This window comes from Biomphalaria glabrata, chromosome 5 (genome assembly GCF_947242115.1).
Source record: "Biomphalaria glabrata chromosome 5, xgBioGlab47.1, whole genome shotgun sequence".
Classification (NCBI taxonomy): domain Eukaryota; kingdom Metazoa; phylum Mollusca; class Gastropoda; family Planorbidae; genus Biomphalaria; species Biomphalaria glabrata.
Genome location: NC_074715.1, coordinates 54228543 through 54240761, shown reverse-complemented (window position 1 = coordinate 54240761; position 12219 = coordinate 54228543). Strand labels below are relative to the sequence as shown.

The following is a 12219-nucleotide window of genomic DNA, read 5'->3' as shown; positions in this document are numbered from 1 at the left end:
TCAAGGAGGACAACATTCAAGGAGGACAAGTGAGACTAGAAAAAAAAATTCATTGAAGTAAATAAAAAACATTTTTTTTTCAGATTTTACTTGGGCTAATTTATAGAACAAAATAAGTGCTAATGAGAGACTTATTGTGAAGCTAGATACTTACTCTAATTCTTGAAGCTCCCGTTTTAGAAGCTAGAGGTAAAAAAAATGTGTTTTATAAACAAAGTCTTAAGTTTTGTTTATTTTTTACAATTTCAATCAATGTTTTGGTTAAGAAGAGAATTTGGCACTTTCTTGATCTTTCTAAAACTCTTTTTACCTCGATTGTTTAGTCCTTCTTGTTCAGAGCCATCTTTCCATTCTGAAGAGAAAACATATTTGTTAAAATTATTATGTTAAATTATGTTAAAACATATTCGTTTCAAATTTTAATTCTTATCTTATAGATTACAAAAAAAAATATATAATTACGCTTTGATAGTAAAAGATATAACTTACGTCCTTCGCTTGTTTAAGCTGCTTATTCTTTATCTCTTGAGAATGTTCCAGCTCCTGAAAAGAGGACAATTTCAAATATATAAACCGTCTTGGAAGGTAATAATAATAATAATAATAATAATCTTTATTATCCGTAAGGAAATTTGTCTTACAATTTGTGCATTACACCAAACGAAAAACATTATAACTATAAGAAACCAAAGTGTACATTCACACCAGACTCACTCATAATATGAAAAGAATCTTCCAGATTGAAAATGGTTTATATGAAAGAGTAGCTAGAATTATCTTAAAATTAAAATTTGTAGCAGCGAGACTTGTAGAAATCTGTAATTTAAAAAGTATAAAGCAAGCATATTGAAAGGGGACTTTCGAAGAGTTCTAAAACGGTTTAGGACTAGAACCATAAGTTCCCGACCGCAGAACGAAGGAGCTAATGGGCTCAAATGTGAACCTTTCAGATCTACGTGGCAAACACCTTTACTTATCCACAACAAATGCTAGGTATCCATTAAACATTTCAAGTCCGTCTTCACCGGGTCTTGAAGTCAAGACCCCTTGTTTCAGAAGTCAAGCCCTTTACCATTCAGCCATCACGCCCATATTTTTTTATCAAAGATAAGATAAGATAAGTAGATAGACTAATAATCTTACCATGAAATTAGTCAAATAACTTACAGCATACTTTATCTTTAACTTTGCCAGCTCTGCTTCAACTAACTTTAGTATTTTAGTCACGCCTTCTTCACCCTGGGCTGTAACAGAGATATCATTTTAGTAGTCTTATCTAAAGTTTATCACCTTTACTTAAAAATGTTGGCATTACTGCTTCGTGGCACCAAGGATTTATCCAGGTAAAGAGCACATCGTTATGGACAGAGGCGTAGTGAGCAAAGCGTGCACCGGCTAAAGGTACACTATTGGCGCCCCCCCGCCCCATGAACATCACAAGAAATATAGACTTGTTGATAAAATGTATTTAATAATAATAGGCCTACTGTTGTAATCCTATTGGCGACGCGATAGAGTTAACTGTGTACAATCAGCTGACACATGTGACACAGGCCAGTAATACAGTTTAAAATACTACGTCGACGGACAAAGGACAAATACTGGTCTGACGTTTGCACGCAAATATGGCCCGTGTTGCGGTCATGTGATCAGAAGCCTTGGTGGACCAGATACAGAGTGTGTAATGTAGTGTAATTTCAGTACAGGACAGCTAGGAGGCCGGGACTGTTGACCATGCAATCGGTCCTAGTGGAGTCCTTGAGTAAAACGTACCAATCCAGGAAGAGATATAGAGACAGTAGTTTAGTTTAGTACGGCAGTACGGTGATGTACAGTGTAACATTTGTAGTCAGTTTATTGTGCTGCCAATTGTGTTGTACTACTATATTTTGGAACTCTAGCTGTCAAGTTCTTGAGTTTGATGTGTGTATTGAGCAGTGTTTGGAAAAGGCCTGATTAAGAGAGAGAGAATCGTACTAAATACAATACAAATAACCTTATAATGTATTACCTAACAAAAATATCTAAAATAATTGTATTTTTTGAAGCCTTTCTGTGTGTGGCGCCCAGTGCATCGTGCCCCCTTGCCCCCCCCCCCCATCACTACGGTTCTGGCTCGCAATAAGCTCCAGTAACAGAATACACAGGTGTTCCTCAAGGAAGTCTTATGTCCACTGATGTTTCTAATATACACATAGGACCTACCAAATGGCATTAATTCAGGAACAAAAAGTCAGGTTATTTGCAGATGATTGCATAATATATAGAACAATAAAAAACTACACAAAATACTTGTCACACAATTGTAGATAGGTCAAGGTAATTCACAAAATGTAGAGAACTTTGCACTCAAATTACATCCCCCTTTATGACGCATAAAAAAGTTCCCCTCTCAGACCTTGCGATCTATAGGGCAGATGATGTGAAGGTCATCTGTTTCTGTGGCATATGGCAACAGGGGTAACAGGGGTGTCATTTGGCCAGCACAACGACCAACAGCCTTTACTTTTCCCTAACTAGTGTGAGGTACTCATTAGAGCTGGGTGGACTCAAAGGCGCCCATAGATACCGAGAATAAAAGGGCTAGTCTTCAAGAGAAAGCTTGAACCTCTGGTTTGGAAGCCAACCGCTTTACCGCTCAGCCATCGCGCTTCTGTTATGACACATTGAAAGGACAAAAGTACCACACATACCTTAATAGCAGCTGCTTATCTGAAAAAGGGGAGGGTCTTGGCAACATGAACTCTCACAGCGCCAGACCGAAGCCAAGGGATAGATGATAAACATATCATGGAATCCCAATAGGGTCTTTTAACAGAAATTTTTATACATCGAACAATCCTTAAACTAAAACTCTATTTAACTTTTGTTAGCCCAACATTAAATAAATTTGGGACAACCCCCTACCCCCACCACAAGTCGCTAAAAAGAAAGATAATAAGATACAAAATAAAGCTACGAAACTAATAAAAATGAATAATCACTTTTGATTAGAGTGCAGGAGCGGGTAAATTACGTCACCCGGGCCACGTGCGGTCCGCCGGAGTGTTTTATGCGCCGCGGAAGCCAACAGAAATCAGATGTGCCCACAGTTTATACATAAAAAAATGCAAATATATTAAAAGTAATAATTATAAATATCTATAGAAATCATTTAAATTTCTGATTCTTATCTGTTATGAAAAGAAGGTAAACAAACATTGTCTCTACATGTCATTCTTAAAAGTGTAAAGTAAACGAAGATTATTCTTATTGGCAATATTTCGAAGTATTCAATCAATTACAAACTCAGACCAATACTTATTTCATACTATGAAGAACTGTGTTGAAAGTGTTGGGTTAGCTTGAGACAAGATAGCGAGTGTAACAACAGATGAAGCCCGTGCTTTGACTGAGAAAAACACGTTTTTTTAAATTAATTAAAGAACAATTTCCCAACCATTAACTTTATTAAAGCTCCAGAGTACACATCTCACGGAGGCGAGGTGGCTGAGCGGTAAAGCGATTGGCTTCTGAACCTGGGGTCCCGGGTTCAATTCCCGGTGAAGACTGGGATTTTTATTTTGGGATTCTTGGGTGCCTCTGATGGGTACCTGACATTAGTTGGGAAGACACCCCATGACACATATATATAAAAGCTTATATTCAGCATAGTTATATCAATTAGCAGTTTGGGTCAGTCTTATTAAATGTGTAATAGATCTAGACTAAAAATAAAATGCATTTATAACAATCTATTAATGTGAGGAGGCACGACTACGTTATTTCAAATTCATGGCTCAAGCCTTCTCAACATTGTAACCACTCTGCTAGAGGAGAGCTTATGATCATGGACGCTTGTAATGCCTATTGTTTCTAAAGTCTCGACCTACTTTTAAGGTTTAAGGTTCACTAATACTTAGACTATGACCTAAAAAGTGGACTGATTCAGCTTTTTAAAAAATTAATTCTTGTGTTGTCGGGTAAAAGGAAATAATTGTGCACATTTCAGTTTGATCCGAAATTGAGTGTGGTAGATATAACGTGTACAAACTTTTACCAGACGGACACACAAACAGACAGCGTGAGTTGATATAAACGATCTAATAAAATCATGTAAAGGCAAAATATTGTTGTAACCCTGCCTTGCACTAGTGCTTGAGGTGCGCACTAGCGCACTGTTGAACGTAAACATAAAGATACTAGAATGGAGAGAAGAACAGTGCATCAGGGATTGTGAAGAGTCTGAATGTGTGGGAAACTAAGAGGCCAACTTTTGTGCTGCCTGAGGGTTGTAGTAGTGGCCTGGAGCGAAGCGGGGAAGGCTGTCGTTGGTCTACATTCGGGTTAAGTAGCAAAGGACTGGTATAATTAGTAGTTAGACTCTGAGGAAGCCTAAGGGTGTTATGTGTTTGCCCTAGTGAATAAACACACGTATTTATTTCCTGTTGAACTGTGTTGAGCTGTATGCCTATTCGTTGAGTGCCTAGCCGAGAGTTGCAACAATATTTTACCCATGCTGGGACTGAAAATTCTGCACAGTGTTGCTACTTGCTGGTCCACGGCTACTTCCTCTGCCTCCTCCTATGCTAAAAAAAAAATTAAGTTGAAATTATTGCTAACAGAAAATTCAGCTGCGGTTTCAAAGAACGAAATTGATTAATTAGTACTAATTTGTTAATTTCTCGATTTATTCGTCTATTGTCATCGACTATGAATAATTATGTTAAAAATACAACTTGACCCGAGAATGGGAATAGGGAGAAAAAACGTGCCAATTGGCAATGAAGGGATGAAATCCATAAATACAGCATTAAGTTGCATTTATTTCCCTTATTTCGATATAAAACAAAATAATAAATCACCAAAAATTAAGTACCTATTTTGATAATTTTTTAAATTGATTCATGTCTTGTCAGGTTCAATAAATAATTGTGCAAGGTTCTAACTTGATCCGAGAATGAGAAATGGGAGATAAACGTTCAAACATTTTACCAGAGAGACAGACTGACAAGAGTGGGTTCATATAAGCTTCGGGCTCAATACCCAGTTGGGAATATTCGTCTCAAGAAAGTCTTCAAAACATATGGTTGGGATGTCAAACTAAATACTTCAAAACAGTACTGAGAAAAGAGTTGATTAATAAACAAAGGTTTCCGTGCTGCAGTAAACACAACTCTGCCCGAGTTGGGTTTCGAACCTTGAGCCCCATTCATAGGTAGCCACGCCAAGCTAAATTCAGGCGCACTTAGCCTCTCGACCACGCTTCCCATCATTGGATAATCATGCTTTTAGATTTAAAAAAAAATGTTCATTATTTTCATCTTACTGCGTAACACCTATGGAGGTACGACGACTACAGTTTGTGAACTGCTGGTTTACATAACTTCCCAAACAGCTAAACTTGTGTCAAGTGTTGCGACTGTATTCAATTTAAAAACAAGAAAATAAAAGATAAAATTGAAAAGAATAATTGGGTTTCCATGTATTCATAGTGGGAGGCTCGGTGGTTGTGTGATAAATGGCTTGACTTCCGAACCGGGGGTCCCGGGTGTCTCAAATGATGTTCCACCTTAAATGGTTTCATAGCGATTTAAATTAAAACTTTGTTACATAAAAAGCTCAAATAAAACAACTTGTTTGACAGGGAAGGAAGGATGACATATTAATAATAACCAATACTGTACCTTCTATATATCTTGCTAGACTCGGCCATATATATATATTACTTTCATATATACAATTAAGCTAATTAAAATAAGTAAATAAGATGTTAAAATTTAAAAATAAAAAAAATTCTTTCAACTAACAGGTTTACAATTCAAAGATTTAGCTAAAGTACAGATCATTGATGAGAAAATAAACTTAAAGTCTTGACATGCTTAAATGAGATCCACTATCGTAGACCCCCCATTTTAAAGTCATAGTTCCCTAATTTATTTTTTTTACTTCCGTAGACCCCCTGGAAGTCCTCGTAGACCCCTGGGGGTCTATGTAGACCACTTTGGGAATCACTGACTTAATGCAAAGGCTGAGTACACACCTCCAAGTAAATTATGACCTGAAAGAGAGGTTCAAGTCAAAGCCAAAAGTTACAATTTTACACTTTGAAAACGTTGCAAAATTTTTACATTATTTTGGTCCACATACAATGCTATGGATTGTTTACAATTTTTAAATAAGCGTGTGTAAGATCAGGTCGATGGTGATTGAATGTGACAGCAGTCACAAGGATAACAACTCCGTTGAGTACAAATACTGTATATGCGGCCCCCGTCCCCTATTTTTTTTTAAATGCGGCCCTCGATAGAAAAAAAAATCTTCTTAAGAAGAAAAAAAGAGATGCATAGGCTCTATGAATGTTGAAAAGAGATGACCTACCTCCGATTACTGATCTTTTCTGTATATCTCTCTCCTGTTTTTGACCTACCAAAGGTCCTGAAAACAGTGAAGGTTTGTTCCTGAACTTATGCAATTGGATAATTCGTTTATGTAAATTAGAAGTAGTAGTGGACCTAAGACTGTTTATTGAGTTACACCTGAGTTTACTGTTATTGGTGTTGGTTTAGAGCTATTTATTATTTCAGATTACAGTTTGTTCTCTCCGTATCAGAAAATGGACCACTAATGCCAAAATTTTTTAATTTTTTAAGCAAACTATGGTGGTGAACTTTGTCAAAAGCTTTGGAAATATCTAGGAAAATATCTATTGGGTCACTGTTATCTAAACTGTTATTAATTCAACATTTAACCAAATGGAAAAGAGTAGTCTTTTAACATATGTAAGCAAACAAGTGGATCCAAAGATTCGTGAATGAGCCTTGACGTTTAGACTATAGTGGAGACTACGAGCTAGGGTTTTAAGTATGGGGCTATAGAGTTCTGACATGTTTCATCCATGTTTGGTAATTATGACACAGAGCCCCAAATTATCGGAAGCTCTATAATTCACTAAACGACTGAGTCTAAAGAAAAGGATTCTCTAAATTCATTTATAATAAATAACAAGTATATGTAACAATTCAATGGTCAATATTTCTTTGTATTTTTTGATGAGCTACACTTCAAACATCAGCAACACGCTGGTTAGTCTTTACTACTCCAGGTACTCCGGGAACGGAGCTGATGTGTAAGTAACGTCATAGGCGGAAACAGGGGATGGGGAACACATAGGCGTAGTGGCATCTCAAACATCTCGCAGTGGCATCTCAAACATCTCGCAGTGGTATCTCAAACATCTCGCAGTGGCATCTCAAACATCTCGCAGTGGCATCTCTAACATCTCGTAGTGGCATCTCAAACATCTCGCAGTGGCATCTCAAACATCTCGCAGTGGTATCTCAAACATCTCGCAGTGGCATCTCAAACATCTCATAGTGGCATCTCAAACATCTCGCAGTGGCATCTCAAACATCTCGCAGTGGCATCTCAAACATCTCGTAGTGGTATCTCAAACATCTCGCAGTGGCATCTCAAACATCTCATAGTGGCATCTCAAACATCTCGTAGTGGCATCTCAAACATCTCGTAGTGGCATCTCAAACATCTCGCAGTGGCATCACTAACATCTCGTAGTGGTATCTCAAACATCTCGTAGTGGTATCTCAAACATCTCGCAGTGGCATCTCAAACATCTCGCAGTGGCATCTCAAACATCTCATAGTGGTATCTCAAACATCTCGTAGTGGTATCTCAAACATCTCATAGTGGCATCTCAAACATCTCGCAGTGGCATCTCAAACATCTCGCAGTGGCATCTCAAACATCTCGCAGTGGCATCTCAAACATCTCGCAGTGGCATCTCAAACATCTCGCAGTGGCATCTCAAACATCTCGCAGTGGCATCTCAAACATCTCGTAGTGGCATCTCAAACATCTCGCAGTGGCATCTCAAACATCTCGCAGTGGCATCTCAAACATCTCGCAGTGGCATCTAAAAAAACATCTCGCAGTGGCATCTCAAACATCTCGCAGTGGCATCTCAAACATCTCGCAGTGGCATCTCAAACATCTCGTAGTGGCATCTCAAACATCTCGTAGTGGCATCTCAAACATCTCGCAGTGGGATCTCAAACATCTCGCAGTGGCATCTCAAACATCTCGTAGTGGCATCTCAAACATCTCGCAGTGGCATCTCAAACATCTCGCAGTGGCATCTCAAACATCTCGCAGTGGCATCTCAAACATCTCGCAGTGGCATCTCAAACATCTCGTAGTGGCATCTCAAACATCTCGTAGTGGCATCTCAAACATCTCGCAGTGGCATCTCAAACATCTCGCAGTGGCATCTCAAACATCTCGCAGTGGCATCTCAAACATCTCACAGTGGCATCTCAAACATCTCACAGTGGCATCTCAAACATCTCACAGTGGCATCTCAAACATCTCGCAGTGGCATCACTAACATCTCGCAGTGGCATCTCAGACATCTCGTAGTGGCATCTCAAACATCTCGCAGTGGTATCTCAAACATCTCGTAGTGGCATCACTAACATCTCGTAGTGGCATCTCAAACATCTCGCAGTGGCATTTCAAACATCTCGTAGTGGCATCACTAACATCTCGTAGTGGCATCACTAACATCTCGCAGTGGCATCTCAAACATCTCGCAGTGGCATCTCAAACATCTCGTAGTGGCATCTAAAACATCTCGCAGTGGCATCTCAAACATCTCGTAGTGGCATCTCAAACATCTCGTAGTGGCATCTCAAACATCTCGCAGTGGCATCTCAAACATCTCGCAGTGGCATCTCAAACATCTCGCAGTGGCATCTCAAACATCTCACAGTGGCATCTCAAACATCTCGCAGTGGCATCACTAACATCTCGCAGTGGCATCTCAGACATCTCGTAGTGGCATCTCAAACATCTCGCAGTGGCATCTCAAACATCTCATAGTGGTATCTCAAACATCTCGTAGTGGTATCTCAAACATCTCATAGTGGCATCTCAAACATCTCGTAGTGGCATCTCAAACATCTCGCAGTGGCATTTCAAACATCTCGTAGTGGCATCACTAACATCTCGTAGTGGCATCACTAACATCTCGCAGTGGCATCTCAAACATCTCGCAGTGGCATCTCAAACATCTCGCAGTGGCATCTCAAACATCTATCAGTGGCATCTCAAACATCTCGCAGTGGCATCTCAAACATCTCGCAGTGGCATCTCAAACATCTCGCAGTGGCATCTCAAACATCTCGCAGTGGCATCTCAAACATCTCGCAGTGGCATCTCAAACATCTCGCAGTGGCATCTCAAACATCTCACAGTGGCATCTCAAACATCTCGCAGTGGCATCTCAAACATCTCGTAGTGGCATCTCAAACATCTCGCAGTGGCATCTCAAACATCTTTTATGTGATGCTCAACCTTCATTTTTATATCATTTAATATCAACTCATTCTGTCTGTCTGTCTGTAAAAAAGTTTGTACAAGTTATCTCTCCCACACCCTTTCTCAGATTTAGTTAAAATTTTGCTTTTTTTACTCATTGACATAAGACACGAATCAATAAAGAAAACTAACCAATTAGTTAATTAAGTACTTATAATTGAATTAGTCATCAGTTCTGAAGGAACATTCGAAACAATGTAAAAATAAGCAACAATGATCTTTTTTAACAGTTATTCCCCTCCCCTCGCAGCAGTAATTATTGTTCAGTCTTTTAATTGATTAATTGATACTATCTGATTGATAGGTATCCATTTACCACATCGTTCCAGCCCATTGACGGCAATGAAGGCAAGTTTTAATGTCACACTGGTCAGACCCATGGACATAATTTCTTTGTCCAACATGGAGCTTTTGGACAGCAGGGAAACTTTGTAAGAACTTTGACCTTTTACATTGCACTTATAGGTTGTCAGATTAAGGGAGGCGACTCAAACGCAGGGCCGGACTTGCGCAATTAAAGTCCTAGAAGAAGTGAATAGAATCATTACGATGGCCCCAAATGAAAAAGAAATAAATTATACTGAAAAATATGCAAGAAATTAAAAACTATCCTAGTATCTATCTATACATAAATTATATTAAATTCATTATAAAGCCGTTAATGAGCAAGATGAATGTACGGATGCACAATAACCGTAGTATAAATATCCATTCGACATTTCACCAAATGAATATATGTAGTCAAACTAGTGGATTAATAGATTCGTGAATACACAAAGTAGAGACTACCAGCTAGGATGTCAGGCATGGGGGCTTTAGATTTCTGACATATTTTTACCATGTTTTGTAATTGTGTTAGATTGCCCCCACAATTACTGAGAATCTTTTTTTTTTATTCACTTTCCAAAAAATACATTGCATTTATAAAAAAAAACAACATCTAATTTTATGGTAACACAACAACAAATGTAAGAACTTTGTTCAGAATTGTTCATAGTTCTCGTTTTCCTTTGCTTGTCCTTTTACAAGCCTAGACCTACAACCCACATGGGCTTACATCACTATTAGTTACTAGATGCCGTAATAATTGAACTAGAAATGTTCTAAGGTCATTTATAATAACTAACAAGTATATGTAATAACTTAATTTGTCAATATTTCTTTGCATTTTTAGAAACTACTACTGGTGAATAAAAGTCCAAAATATATTGGAGATAGTTGTGTTCATGAAAAAATAGCAGAGACACGTTTTACGAAATAAAACACTTTTGTATTCCCAGTAGAAGTCACAACAAGAAAATATTTTTTTTTTAAATCTTATATTAAGCATAGGATCAGGCATGTCATTAAATTTGTCGTAGATCTAGATACTCAATTTAAAAAAAGCATTTATAAAATAAAAAAAAAATGAAAATGACCTCGTGGCTCAAGCCTTCTTAGGTTTATCAATCAAACATGGTAACCACTCTGCTAGCGTAGACTGACAAAGTAAGTTGTATAACGAATGTATGTATGTAAGTTGTACTTAAAGTATTTCTAAAGTACCTTGATAATTGTAGATCGTGTATTACAGGTGCGAGTCCGAAAATATCGAACTACATGACGTCACAAAGAGCGAAAAGTAACGAACAGGCTCAATGGACAGTCACTTGAGATGGCTGCCTGGTCGTGCGGTTTGCTCGCTGGACTGTCGTTCGGATTTATCGACGGTCGAGGGTTCAAACCCTGCCCGCTTCCATCCCCCGTCGTCCTGCGGGAGGTTTGGACTAGGAAGTAAACTATCTTCAACTCTGAAGGAACATCCGAATTATGTAAAACAAACAAACAAAACATCATAACAATCTTTAATTCAGAATGGGCCACAGTTGAGTCAGTCACTACGACAATGTTATCCCCCTTGAGAGCCTAGCAATAACTGGATCTAAAAATCTACAATCCTAATCTTGAATCCCAATGCCTATGTCGTCACTATGTCGGGTTCAAAGTCAAGTCGATTATACTTCGTTCCAAAACTAATAATAATAAGGTTTGTCTTGTGAGTGCGAGTCACGTGGTTGCGCAGCCCCAGATGTGACCTACATATTTTGCCACATTCAGGGCAAGCATAACAATTGTCCGCAGGTGGTAGATTTAGATTTTCTTTCGCCGTCTCTGTTTGTTCTCGGCAGCGGATTTACTTTCTAAAGTAACTAATGTTTTCTGGGCTCCTAAATGCAACACGGAAACTTTATACCAGACTCCCCCCTACCCCCAGTGATTGACAAAAGAGATAGGACCGTAACGCACTGAGCAAGCTGAAAGTAATTAGAAAGAATGACAATTAAAAAATATTTGTTTTTATTTTTCACTTTATTCAGTTGAAGTCTTAGTTAATTAAAAATAACACACAAGGCAAACATATCAACGGTTCCGCGTCTACATTGAACAAGCGTCACCAAATGTCTTAGAAGACATCAACACTGACCAGCAACGTCAATTCTCTAAGCAGTAAAAGATTACATTCAGTGGTAGAGATTGAATTTTTGGGGCCCCCGGGGGGGGGGAAGTGACCATTATAGGGACCTCTGAATTCAGCTGACTGTCCATTTGGTCAATCCTCTTGAATTCATATCATGTTTGGGTTGTCTTGAAAATGTATTTTATTTTGGTCAAAGGGATGTAAACCAATAAATTCCACCTTTCATCTTCCAGTCCTAATTGTCTCTCTTGTTGAAAAATGTAAATAGTTTTTTTTTTAGTGTTATAATTTAAAGAAAAAAACAAGATGTGCTAAATGCATACACATGAAAATTGTTAATAGTTATCACATATATAAACACACACACACACACATGCAATCAACTT

The 12219-nt window shown here is 38.3% G+C and overlaps 1 long non-coding RNA gene across 2 annotated transcripts; it reads right to left on the bottom strand.

Annotated features, from left to right (window-relative positions):
- Window positions 1–489: 489 nt before the first annotated feature.
- LOC106063622 (uncharacterized) lies at window positions 490–11437 on the bottom strand. Of its 2 annotated transcripts, none has more exons than XR_008778056.1 (3): window positions 10921–11437; window positions 1144–1244; window positions 490–543 (listed from the first exon to the last, which is right to left on the bottom strand). It is a non-coding gene; the product is annotated as an uncharacterized LOC106063622 (long non-coding RNA). The 2 variants fall into 2 exon arrangements; XR_008778057.1 differs by lacking the exon at window positions 10921–11437 and adding an exon at window positions 1488–1570.
- Between the last annotated feature and the right edge of the window lie 782 nt (window positions 11438–12219).